We start from the raw sequence: 9,884 nt of genomic DNA, 5'->3' as shown, positions 1-9,884 counted from the left end.
CAATCTAGCCGGAAGAGCAAAGCTAGTAGAAAGAAAAGAGAGAGGCCTGTCTGAGAAGCAATATCTGCTCTCAGTTGTCTTCCAGATGGACACACAACAGTTGTGTTTCCAGAGCTACTGCCCTCAAGATAGCTGCTTTCACTGAGAGGGAAATGGAGTTCCACCATGGTTATGGTTGAAGCCCTGGCTCCGTAACACTCCACATAGCTTCAGTGGAGCATTGGGAGAGACGCCTGGGTTTGACGATCCCACAGATTAAGGTGGACACATACCAGCTATGTCACCTTATGCTGCTCAGTTTTCTCCTTTGTGGGGTGAGGATGCCTCCTTCATAGGGTTATTGTATTACACTTGATACCCTAAGACCCTAAGGATGGCAAATACGTTTCAGTTGTTGCCGACTCCAGTTGTCCGGAGCACTGTGTTGAGAAGGATTCTGATGACAACACGTTCGTTCTTCCAGTTCAAACCCCTGCTAGGGTTTACATTTCTAGCAAGTTCCCCGGAGGTTACACATACTAATCACCTGGGGATCTTGTTAAAATGTAGATTTCCACCCCAGTATATCTGGGGTGGAAAGGCAAATTCTCAGCAGGGGGTTGAACTGGAACAAACCAGTTTGAAGCCCTGGTTCAAAAAGAATAAATGCTGAATTAGGGTGGTGGTAGGAGCTGGGGGCTGAAGACCCAGGAGACTCTGGACTCTTATCAGTTACAAGCAGGGCTTGGAACCAGTTAGTTCTAGTTGGAACCCCTGCTGAGAATTTGCATTTCTAACAAGTCCCCAAGCAATGCTAATGCTGCGGGTTAGGGAAGAATTCTGAGAACCACTAGTATAGCAGTGGTTCTCAAAATTTCATTATACGTAAGAATCACCTGGGGGATCTTTTTAAATTGTAGATTCTGATTCAGCATATCTGGGGTGGAAATGCAAATTTTCAGCAGGGGTTTGAACCAGAACGAACCAGTTCAAAGCCCTGGTTGCAAGAGACTGAGACCCAGTTCAAAAGTGTAAGCCTAAATGGGTCCTCATTGGAAGGATGCTGGAGTATCACAGAGAATTGAAGAAGAGCTGCAGGAACAGGAGGTAAACCCAGTGACCCAAAAATCATTGTCAGGATGATGCCAGGATGCTCCCGCAATCTCCTTTTCCTCTCTCCATTTCCTATCTCTGTCTCTGGCTCCATACTCCCTCTCTGCCCCAGGCTCCTCACCTGAAAGTTGTGAGGGATGGGCCAAGTCAATGGTCCTTTCTCTCGCCTGGTCCCAGGACACCCAACATCCCTCCATGTCAGCATGAGTTCTCTCACCAATCCCCCCACCTGTCATACAGCCCTAAATGAATAATTTCTTTTATAAGGATCAGCACAAAGCTCTTTCCTATGAAGCAGAGGTTAAAGATGTCCCAAATGTCCCAATTCTCCAAACTGCTGTCCCACTCCATCATCTCTACCATCAACTACTCCCCCTTCCCTGAGTACTGTCCCTCCCATCTTTGGGTTCTGTAATTCACCACCACGTTTCACCAAACTCATGAACCACACTTACAGTTAAGTGGAAGTAACACGGTACAACTCGGGACCAGGAACGAGTCAGAAACAACAGGAACAACTCAAGATGCAGTTCTTGATCAGGACAGCTTCTTCGTGCCCTCTGCTGCTGAGCCTTGCTGGGGACCTTGTTGGGCAAGTGTTACAGCTCTTAGCTTCACGGGCAGGGAAGCTCCACCGCAGCCACCTCGCGCTGGTCTCCTGGTTCCTGGCATCCTGCACTGCTATCACTCCTGCTACTGCTGCACCATCGCCCCTCACCGTCTTCAGTGTTACAGCTCCTCCTTCTCTCTTTCCGTGTCTCTCTTTAAGCCTAGTAGGATGGCAAAACTGACCAATCCATTTTTTAGGGTTCCATACACCTTATCTGCATGGTCCCTCCCCCACAAGGGTTCCATGCATCTGATTTGCATTATCAGCAAGCTGTCCAATCCCCTTGGTGGGTCGCAAGCACTTTACCTGCATAGTCCCACCCAAACATTGTGTAGGAGTCACAAAGGCTATGGCTAGAAGGGCCACACTGAGTAATTCACTGCAGCGCAGCCCCCTGGCTGCTCCACGTGGCTGGCCTCTGGAGTATGTTGCAGCCATATACTGATGGGATTGTCCTCGTTATCACTGGTGGCAATCTAGCCTCTTCTAAGTGGTGGCTAGTACAGACCTCTCTCCTCTAGTACCAACCATCCCTTTCGTCCTCCATGCCTGTTTGTGATGCCAGTTACTGTTCCAATGCCAACTGCTAAGCCCAGGCACTTGCTGCTGCCTGCAGCTCAGCCAATAGCTGCCATGAGTGCCCTTCCTGGAGTGCCAGCATTTATGGGGCAGTTGTGCATCGTGTGCTTCCCCGGTGAATAAGTGACGAGGGCCATTTTTGGTTACCGCCATCCAGTTCTGCAGAAGGCATAATAAAACTAAAACACCAAACCAGTTGCCATCAAGTCTATTCCAGCTCATGAAGATGCCACGTGTGCATGGTAGAACCACTCTACAGGGTTTTCAAGCAGGTTGTGGAAGCAGATCTCCAGGCCTTTCTTCCAAGGCGCCTCTGGATGGGTTTGAACCACCAACCTTTTGTTTACTAGTCAAGCACTTAATCATTTGTACAATCCAGGGACTCCTGAAGGCATAAACAAAACAAAACCCATTGCCGTCAAGTCGATTTTGACTCGTAGAGACCCTATAGGACGGAGTAGAACTGCCCCATAGAGTTCCCAAGGACTGGTTGATGGATTCCAACTACTGACCTTTTAGTTAGCAGCAGAGCTCTTAACCACTGCACCACCAGGGCTCCCTGAAGGCATAATAGCAACTTAAGAGGTTGACAGAAGTCAAGTGGTCAGGGCCTATCCGTCCACCCCTAAAGAACTAGCCTCTAAATTTCCTTTCCTGGCTGCATTTTGGAGATGATCCTCAAACACCGTGCAGCTATGGTATGGCAAGAAGGAGTAAGACCTTGGCAGTCTAATAAGGCCACCAAAAAACAAGGGTAATCTCTCCTGCTATGTATTACAGCCCTGTTTTAACAAGCATCTTTCTTAGTTTAAACTATTCCAGTATGAGTCACAGGGATTTGGGATTGTTTCTTTTGCTTCCAGTGATCCCATAAAAAGAACAAGCGATTCCACATAATCAGGAGGAGAGGGAATAAATCAGATACTAACATCATTCATTCATCCACCAGTATTTATGGGGTACTTCTTTCTCCCACATACTGTTGGAGAAGCTGGAGATGCAGAGTGAACAAAATGGAGAGAAAACTCTGACCTTCAGGACACTTATGTTCCAATGGCACAGAAGGGACAATAAACAAGATAAAGAAGCAAGACACCTGCTGTGCTAGCCTGTGATGAGTAGTGCTAGGACGAGATGTCAGAGAAGTCATAATTTGACTGTAAGGGAAGGTTAGGTGACAGGGCTACATTTTACTCAGTAGAGACCGGAAGTGAGGGAAAAAGCACGGGCTCAGCTGAGGGGAGTGTTCCAGGCAGAGAAAACAGCCAGTGCAAGGCCTCTGTGGGGGAGAAACGCAAAGGACGCTAATAGAAACGCCTCTGGGATGGAGGGGAACAGTGAGCCTCCACCTCGCAGAGTTTGTGTGGGATTAGAAGAGCTAGGGAGACAAGATCTCTACGCCATTGGCCGGCATTCTGCCTCATCCTCCGCCCTGCTGGGAGAAGGCGTTGGTCATCTGACGGTCCCATTCCAAGTCGTGCGTGAAGTTGCACCGGAAACGCACTGATGCCCAATGTCAATGAGTCACATGCTTACTTCTCTCTCTGGAACTCCTCCCCTTCCGGCCGCCGTACTTGTCACCGCTGTGCCTTCAATGGCGTGCATCACGAGCGTTGACATAGCCGTCGTTCTTTTTCTTTATTCTCCTCTCTGCATCATCTTGGTCCTTATAGAAAGATTTGGCTTTAGGTAGAGAGAGAGGCAGGGACCCCTGATAGACCCATGCCTGAGCTCCATCCTCCAGCCCAGCTGGGTAGCACTGTGCTGGTGTAGGGAGGCAGGGAAGATGAGGCACTCCCTGGCCTTCACAGCTAATAATAGAGTGGTACCTTGTTTCTTATTTTGCTGTTGCGGCATATTGGAGACACCTCCCACAGGTTGGTGGAGTCCAGGTGGAATTTGAGTATCCTGACGCTGGAGATAATGCCATCTCCAAATCATGCCTCACATCTTAGCTAAGGTTGTGTATGCAAAGAAGTTCCTCCACAGTCGGTGCTCAATAAGCCGTAGCTATTACTATTACAGACACGGCACTTGCTATACCTTCACCCTTCTTATTCCAGCCTACCGGAGTTTCCTCCCTAGACTGCTGACTCCTTGAGGGAAGGAACCATGCCTCTGTAATTGGAGGGCGTACCAGCATCTCCAACATGTGCAGTCACCCCCGTTTCTCTGAAGGAGACACAAGAAACAGAATCCCCTGCAGCCCCGAGACCCCGGAGCAGTCTGGATCTCCAGGGACAGGCTATAGCTCTGGCACCCTCACGGACTTTGGGGACATAATCCCATTTAAAACATAAAGACACAATATTGAGACGCCAATATATTGAGAGAAAAATTAACCCATGTAGACACCCTCTCTGTGACCCAGAAAAAGGGGAGTTTTAGCCAGTCTTGGTCTGCCCTTGAGCAGTCTTGATGCTCCAGGGTCAGCATTCCAGGCCTGGAAGGATAAGAAAGTGGGGAATTGGCTTCATTTCTTAAAATGCTATTAAAAGTCCTCGACAAGTTTCTTGTACTTTATACTTTCACATTCACGTGTAAGATCAGCAATATTTTCTCCTTTGTAGATGTGGAAACTGAGGCTCAAAGAGGGCAAGTCAGCTGCCTAAGATCCAAACCCATAAAACCAAACCTCTTGCCGATTCTGACTCACGGCAATGCCACGTGTTACAGAGTAGGACTGAGCTCCACAGGGTTTTCTTGGCTGTAATCTTTACTGAAGCAGATCACCAGGACTTCCTTCCGTGGCATCACGGGGTCGGTTTGAACTGCCAACCTTTTAGTAAGCAGCTGAGTGCTTACTAAATGTGGTAATCTGCAGGCTGCACCCAGTGTTGACAGCGACTCGGCTGCCTGGGGGGCACAACCTAGGCAGGGATGACATTCGAGAGCTGTTTAGTCTCCATCTCCAAAGCCTTCTGCACTATGGGCTCATCCTGAGTCACCTCATCTGCAACAGCACAGCCCTCTCTCTTCTCCTAAGAGCTCCATCGGCATTTGGAAATGGCCTTCTGTTTATCTCAGCAATCACGTGTGGAAGATTGCACTGAATTGTCTGCATGGAGAATGAATCTCTTTGAGCCTAACAGGGACTTTTGTTTCTCCAGCCTGCTGCAGAGTAGCTCCTTGCAGAAGCACCCATCCTGGGGGGAGGTCACACTGTGGGCCCCTCCCAGTCTCCTAGATACACCCCAACTCTCATTAATAATATTTCTTAGGTGATTAAAGTAGTACCTCGCCCATTGTAAGAGCTCAGCAAATGATGGCAGGTGTTTTTTATTGCTCTTGTGATTATCCAGAAGACATCAAGTTAATCCCATCACTGAGGGCAGCCTTGAGTGGGGAAAAAAGAAAAGTGGTAATATTGGGAGGAAGGTAAACCAGGCAGCCCCACCACCACGGAAGGGTTTGGGGTGGCTATATGTGTTACCGGAAACCCTGGTGGTGTAGTGGTTAAGTGCTCCGGCTGCTAACCAAAGGGTCGGCAGTTTGGACCCACCAGGCACTCCTTGGATACTCTATGGGGCAGTTCTACTCTGTCCTATAGGGTCGCTATGAGTCGGAATCGACTTGACGGCACTGGGTTTGGGTTTATATGTGTTACTGGCACCTCTACACCTTTAATTGAAAGAGGTTCTTGCCTTTCACTGATCAAGAATGAACAGGTGAGGCACGGAAAATTTTCCACATGAGCAAAGTTTTATCAAATAGACATGCAAGCAGAGACAACAAGGGCCTAGGCAGTGCTTACACCAGTCTCCCAGAACAAAGAACTTGCATGTGTTTTTAAAGGTTTTTGAGCAGGAAAGGATTTATGTTTATTCATGACATAGGCGGGATTTTCCAGGAAGTGGCCCATCTGGGCTGGGATTTGTTAACTGTGGTGTGTGCACAGCAGCTTTCTAAAATGGCTCCTGCCCCAGGGGCCTCTGGGATTCATAGCAGGACTTATTATGGGGTGTCATGCCTGCACAGTCCTTCCTGTGGCAATGGTTTGATTCCTGTGGGGGGTACTTGCATCAGGCAGAAGTCACCCATCCGTCACCTTGCAGATGTCTGCGCATGCTCCAGGGACCAGATTGGGTTGGTCCTTCTGAAAAACATTTTACAAGGGAGTACATTGTTCTTTCCTTATCACACATTCCAGGATGGGGTTTTGCATTAGTCAAACACATAGTATTGTAAGTTGCAAGTTGCAGGTGTTGCAGGACTCCTTGCCTAGGGGCTCAGTCCCTGTTTCTTTCCTATTTCATATCCAGGCACGTTTAGCACCATTGAGGAAGCTGCCTCTTTCTCCATCTCTGCCTCCTTGAATCACTGCTATCACCAGGGCTCGGAAACGGCAGCACCTCAGGGCAGAAGAGGATCTGCAATTGTACATTCCAGTTCCAGTTGCTGTCAGTTGATTCCAACTCGTGGTGACCCCATGTGTGTTAGAGTAGAACTGTGCTCCATAGGGTTTTCAATGGCTGTTTTTCAGAAGTAGATCACCAGGCCTTTCTTCTAAGGCACCTCTGGGTAACTGAACCTCCAACCTCTTGGTTAGCACCTGAGCATGTTAACCATTTGCACCACTCAGGGACTCCACAGTTGGGAGCTAGTCAGGCCTTAAGAGGAGCAGTCCCTCTACTTCCCTGGAGAGCCAACTGTTATGGACTGAATTGTGTCCCCCCAAAATGTGTGTCAACTTGGCTGGGCCATGATTCGCAGTACTGTGTGATTGTCCACCATTCTGTCATCTGATGTGATGTGCTGTAAATCCTGCCTCTACGATGTTAATGAGGCAGGGTTGGAAGCAGTTATGTTCATGAGGCAGGGCTCAATCTACAAGGTCAGGTTGTGTCTTGAGTCAATCTCTTTTGAGATATAAAAGAGAGAAGCAAGCAGAAAGGAGAAGGATCTCATGCCATCAAGAAAGAAGTGCTGGAAGCAGGGTGCATCCTTTGGACCCAGGGTCCCTGCACTTAGAAACTCCTAGACCAGGGGAAGATTGATGACCAAGACCTTCCCCCAGAGCCAAAACAGAGAGAAAGCCTTTCCCTGGAGCCAGTACCCTGAATTCAGACTTTTAGCCTCCTAGGCTGTGAGAGAATAAATTTCTCTCTTTTAAAGCCATCTACTTGTGATATTTCTCTTATAGCAGCACTGGGTAACTAAGGCACCAACCTTCTGCACAATGCAGGCTTTGTTGCCTTGACCCAGGTCCACGGGGGCATGGAGACTCCTGCCATCTCTGGCTAGGCTACAGCACCTGTTGCTGTCAAGTGGATTCTGACTCACAGTGACCCCCATATGTGACTACAGGGGACTATTTCTGCAGGCTAGCCACAGGAATGAGCTAGAATACCACATCTAGAGAAGAACGTTCTGCTTCATAACTCCCCACAACCTCTTTACATCACTGGTCTCACTATCGTAAACTTACTCCAGCACCAGAGTCGGCTTGACCTCTGCTTAGCTGCCCTGAGTCTTGGTTTCCTCATCAGATATCACAGGATCTCACAGGTCCCCTATAAAGACACTTCATATGTTTTAAAGCTCTATACAAATTGAAATTGTAGTGGACATACATTTTACCCATAACCACCCCTCACTGATTCCATTGTTTCTGGGGAGGCTGTCAATTGTAGTGGCACATGACACAGGATAGCCAATCAGATGACCCCATTCCTCCCGCCACAGTGATTGGTTCAGTGTCCCAAATGAAGCCAAGCACTTTCCCCCTCATGTTTGCACTATGAGAAAAAAATGGATTTTTCCTTTGGGAGAAGAGAAGATGACTGACACACAAAGAATGAAGCAGAGGAGAGAGAAAGGGCTGGATTCTATCACTTGCAGCTGAAAGTTGCCAATACCCCACTGCTAGGCTATGTGTATAGAGTCCCTGGGTGTTGTAAATGGTTAACACACGCAGCTGCTAACAGGTTGGAGGTTCAAGTCCACCCACAGGTGCCTCAGAAGAAAGGCCTGACAATCTACTTCAAAAAAAAAATCAGCCATTGAAAGCCTTATAGTTGAAAGAAAAAATATAGACAATGTTAGCAGCCCTAATACATGGCATAAACAGAATACAACACATAACAATGCACAAACACCAGAAGAGAAACTAGATATCTGGGAGCTCCTAAAAATCACACACTTATGCTCATCGAAAGATTTCACCAAAAGAGTAAAGAGACAACCTACAGACTAAAAATTTTTGGCTACAAAAAGTTTTTGGCTACGACATACCAATCAGGGTCTAACCTCTAAAATCTATAAGATACTGCAAAACTGCAACAACAAAAAGACAAATAACCCAATTTAAAAAATAGGCAAAGGATATGAACAGGCACTTCACCAAAGAAGACATTCAGGAAGCTAACAGATACATGAGGAAACGCTCACCACCATTAGGCATTAGAGAAATGCAGATCGAAACTACAGTGAGATACCACATCACCCAACAAGGCTAGCATTAATCCCAAAACATAAAATAATAAATGTTGGAGAGGCTGTGGAGAGACTGGAACACTTATACACTGCTGTATAACCACTTTGGAAATTGATTTGGCATTTGCTTAAAAAGCTAGAAATAGAAGTCCCATACGATCCACCAATCCCACTCGTTGGTATATATCCTAGAGAAATAAGAGCCATCACACGAATAGATATATGCACACCCATGTTCATTGCAGCACTGTTCACAATAGCAAAAAGATGGAAACAACCTAGGGTGCCCATCAACAGATGAATGGATAAACAAATTATGGTATATTCATACAATGGTATACTATGCAACGATAAAGAACGATGAATCCGCAAAACATCTCACGACATGGATAAATTTGGAAGGCATTATGCTGAGTGAAATTAGTCACAAAAAGCACAAATACTATATGAGACCACTATCATAAGAGCTTAAGAAAAGGTTTAAACACAGAAGAAAACATTCCTTGATGGTTACGAGGGTAGGGAGGGAAGGAAGGAGAGGGGAATTCACTAACTAAATAGTAGACAAGAATTATCTTAGGTGAAGGGAAGGACAACACACAATACATGGGAAGTCAACACAACTGGACTAAACCAAAAGCTAAGAAGTTTCCTGAACACAACCAAACATTCTGAGGTATAGAGTAGCGGGGACGGGGGTCTGGGGACCATGGTTTCAGGGGACATCTAGGTCAATTGGCATAACAAAGTTTATTAAGAAAATGTTGCACATCCCACGTTGGTGAGTGGCCTCTGGGGTCTTAAAATCTAGCTAGTGACCATCTAAGATGCATCAAACCACCTGGAGCAAAGGAGAATGAACACCAAAGACACAAGGAAAATGTTAGCCCAAGAGACAAAAGGGCCACATAAACCAGAGTCTCCATCAGCCTGAGACCAGAAGAACTAGATGGTGCCCAGCTGCCACCAATGACCACCCTGACAGGGAACACAACAGAGTCCCTGACAGAGCAGGAAAAAAGTGGGGTGCAGAACTCAAATGCACGTAAAAAGACCAGACTTAATGGTCTGACTGAGACTAGAGGAATCCCAGAAAACATGTTCCCCAGAGTCTCTTTTAACCCAGAACTAAAACCATTCCCAAAGCCAATTCTTCAGACAGGACTAT

The sequence above is a fragment of the Loxodonta africana genome, chromosome 14 (assembly GCF_030014295.1).
Source record: "Loxodonta africana isolate mLoxAfr1 chromosome 14, mLoxAfr1.hap2, whole genome shotgun sequence".
NCBI classification, from domain to species: Eukaryota; Metazoa; Chordata; class Mammalia; order Proboscidea; family Elephantidae; genus Loxodonta; species Loxodonta africana.
Note: the sequence above shows the minus strand (reverse complement) of the source record.